Source organism: Eriocheir sinensis, chromosome 7, assembly GCF_024679095.1.
Source record: "Eriocheir sinensis breed Jianghai 21 chromosome 7, ASM2467909v1, whole genome shotgun sequence".
Lineage (NCBI taxonomy): Eukaryota > Metazoa > Arthropoda > Malacostraca > Decapoda > Varunidae > Eriocheir > Eriocheir sinensis.
The window spans coordinates 1,232,082-1,236,159 of record NC_066515.1 but is presented as its reverse complement, the minus strand read 5'-3'; positions in this window follow the sequence as shown (position 1 = coordinate 1,236,159).

Here is a 4,078-nt window from a genome sequence, read left to right as displayed (position 1 = left end):
GTATGGGTTAAGAAGAGGAGGGAAATAGGAAGAAGTGAAATTGAAGGAGATAATTTTGGCTAAGTGCCAGAAGTCTCTGGAAGAATTAGAGAAAGCAAGGTTTTGACATTTGCTATGGATAAAGGAGTTTTGGGTAAGTCGTAGAATATATATTACACGATTCCGGGCGGAAATGTAAAGATCATGGTTAGCGGTAGTTCGAAGGCTCTGGTACCTTTTGTGAGCTGCCTCTTTATCTTTGACAGCACGAGAACAAGCGTGATTAAACCATAGCTTTTTAGCATGGGGAGTAGAGAAAGTACGTGGAATGTGTGCCTCCATTCTAGAGACAATCACCTCTGTGATGCGCTGGGCACACACAGAGGGGTCTCTATCCTGGAAGCAGTAATCATTCCACGAGAAATCGGAAAAGTACATCCTCAGGTCGTCTCACCGAGCTGAAGCAAAATGCCAGAAGCATCGCCCCTTCGGTGGGTCCAGAGGATGTACAGGAGGGATAGGACAGGATACATAAATAAGGTTGTGATCGGAGGAGCCCAACGGAGAGAACAGTTTGACAGAGAAAGCAGAAGGGTTAGAGGTAAGGAAGAAGTCTAGTATGTTGGGCCGGTCTCCAAGACGGTCGGGAATATGTGTAGGGTGTTGAACCAACTGCTCTAGATCGTTGAGGAGAGCAAAGTTGTAGGCTTATTCACCAGGCTGGTCAGTGAAAGAGGATGAAAGCCAAAGGTGGTGGCGAACATTGAAATCTCTCAAGATGGAGATTTCAGCGAAGGAAGAGTGGGTCAAGATGTGCTCCACTTAAGAGTTCAAATAGTCAAAAATTTTTACATAGTTAGTAGAGTTAGGTGATAGATAACAGCACAGATGTATTTAGTAATAGAATGACAATGAAGTCTTAGCCAGATGGTGGAAAATTCTGAAGAGTCAAGGTCGTGGGCACGAGAGCAAGTGATGTCGTTGCGCACGTAGACGCAACATCCAGCTTTGGATTGAAATTTAGGATAGAGATAGTAGGAGGGAACAGAGTAGAGATTGCTGCCAGTAGCCTCAGAAACCTGTGTTTCGGTGAGGAAGAGAAGGTGAGGTTTAGAGGAGAAGAGATGATGTTCCACAGAATGAAAATTAGAACGAAGACCACGAATGTTGCAGAAATTTATAAGAAAGAGGTTCGAGGAGTTATCAAGACACCTCTCAAGTCGGCAGCCAGAAGGGGGAGTCCCTCCTGGGGCAATATGTGGTCCCCCCCACAGGCGGGGACTCCGAGGCATGGTTATGGTTCGCCATTTTGAATTTTGAATTTTGGGAAAAGGTGTGTGTGTTGTGTGAATGTAGTGTGGTGTGGATAGAGAGAGGATCTGTCTCAAGAGAGCATGATGAATAACTCTCTGGTGTTAATGAGACAATAGTGAAACGGTTTTAGAGGACATGGGAAGGGTCTTTGGAGGGCTTCAGTACCCTCCTCGCTTCCCATATATACCTCACCAGGAGTGGCTTGCGCCCGTTCGGTAGGTGTCTTACTACCTACTCGTACTGCCAGTACAGTGTATATGGAAACTGGAGTGACGTACTAGCTATGGCTGGCTGGCAGATCTCCAAGGCACACTCCGGACATAGCTGACCGCCACTCCTGCATTTTGAAACCATGCTGGGCTCTCCCTTCCCCCATCCCACTTTCTCTATCATAAGCTACTTCAATAATCACTTGATAATAATAATGAGCCGAAACATCTGTTAAACTGAAACTCAAAACACAGCAAACTCGTCTGTATGACTATTTCTCCGTACCTTCGCGGCCTCTTAGCTTAAGCGTTTCCTGCTTCCCCCGGTGGGGAGGATTCCACACACACAGCACTGTTGGACTGAGAGGAGTCAATGGCTCTTATTAGTTTCATCATATCTCCTCCTCTTAGTGACAGTCCTCTACGTCTTGAATCTACCGCTACAGAGTTGCCTCTCTATCTTCTGTCGATGTTTTCATGCTGGCTGGTCTTCTGAACTTGATAACTGCATGCCTCTACCCATCCCGCGGCCCCAATGCACATGACTTTCTACTCATGTCCATGCCTATACTGTCGAAATCCCTTATGCAGTAGTTAACCAGCATCTTCATTCTTTCATCCCTTTCGCTGGTAAACTCTTGCTCACCCCTATTCTGTCCAAATCTCTTATGCATTAGTTAACTAGCTTCCTCATTCTTTCATCCTTTTCGCTGGTAAACTCTGGAACAGTCGTCCTTCGTCTGCATTTCCTCCTGCCTACGACTTGACATCTTACAAGAGGGGAGACACCTGTCCATCCGAAATGAACCTCTTTTGGCCTATCATCTTTACTATATTTTTTTTAATAGCAGCAGCGATTAGCGTGTTTTTATTTATTTATTTTTGCCCTTAATAGAGCTGCTTCCTCTAATGTAAAAAGTAAAAAAAAAAATAATAATAAATACAGAAACGTTTGGCAAATATACAGCAGGCTTGGGTTGAGGCTTAGTTAGTCGTACCAAGTATAGGAACAAACCCATTGCAATATATACAAATCCATGTAGGCCTACATGTAAAAGTACTTTATTTATGATTGATTTCATTTATAATTAGGAATACTACAAGATTTTACCTTAGTTGAAGCACATGTAAAAGCGTACTTCATATTGAACATTCAAATACCATAATTTGCGTTACTCTCCCTATGCACCTCAACGTGAAATTATGATGCGTTATGAACACTTTTGTCACGTCCTTGCCCTTTCTTGTATTTGCCTCAACTCTTTACCGCTGGCCACGTGTTTACTCTCTATGGATTTTAAAGTAGTTGCTATTTTTGTTAAGTATATGAACTCCGAGGGAAATTCTTCACCCCGATTCCAACTAGTACTAGGCTATATATGAGTACATAAAACTATAGCTAAGTACAGAGGAACATACACTCGCCGGTAAACACAGACTGACTCAAGAGGGAATACACACGGACATACGAGCATACAAATTGTCAGACAGACGACTAGAAAGATGAAGACAGGCAAGCAGCGTGACACCGCCAGCTAAATAGACACACCGCTAAAATAATACAGAAAAATAAGCAGCCTAATATGTAAAAGATTGATAAACTTTAAGTAAATCAATAGTTTCGCAATGGACGGCTACATTTTCGACGTTTTTCATTTTCAGATGTCCAGACTTCGATCAGGCTTCTCGGCGTGTGTAGAAGCACGCTTCCCGCCGACGCCTGGTGCCACGTTTGGTTCGGGGCAGCGGCTCCACCGCACCTTGTGAAAGTAACTGACAAAGGTTTGTTCCTTTTACTAGCGTGGCTGTTAAGACAGGGGCCGGTCGGGTTTGTCTATTAACATTTAAGACAATTAAGAAAGCTTGGTGAAAGTCTGGGCCCGGAATTTTAAAAATATATGGCACAAAACCGTTTGACAGGACTACCTCTTTTCTCAGATCCAGTACTGTTTTGGGGCACAAAATTAATAGTGCGATACTCCAATAATTCTCTTTTGGGTCCATAGGTTCAAGGGCCCATGAGACGGAGATGGCGTGTGTCTATTTAGCGCATGTCCTGGAAAGCATCCTTACCCCAGTTACTCGTATCTCACCCCACCTCCTTTCCCTGGGAATCCCCCAGGGTGAACATAAGAACATAAGAACATAAGAACGCAGGAGTCTGCAAGAGGCCGGTAGGCCTGTACGAGGCACCAGCTCGTCGAGCCGGTCCGGTATTAACCTCCGACAGGTTTTCCGTGTGAGTGCCTGGAACATCCTGAGCCCCTCAGCAGATCAACGACTACTTCATTTGTCAGCTGAATGCAGGAGGCTGAGAGTGGATGTAGTGGGGCTGCCTGAGACGAGGAGACTTGGCAATGAAAAGATCAGTAGGGACAGGGTTGTACCTACTGTTGGTCAGGCCAGACAGATGGTGCCTGTTGTGGTGTCATCTGCCATCCACGCATCCTAAGACATCCCATCCTGATCTGCGCATGCGCGGAACCCTGTTTACAAACACAAAGTGCTGATATCGTAGTTTGTCCAGGCAAGAAGGCGGTAAGACGTACAAGGGGTGCAGGTTATCTCTTTTATCA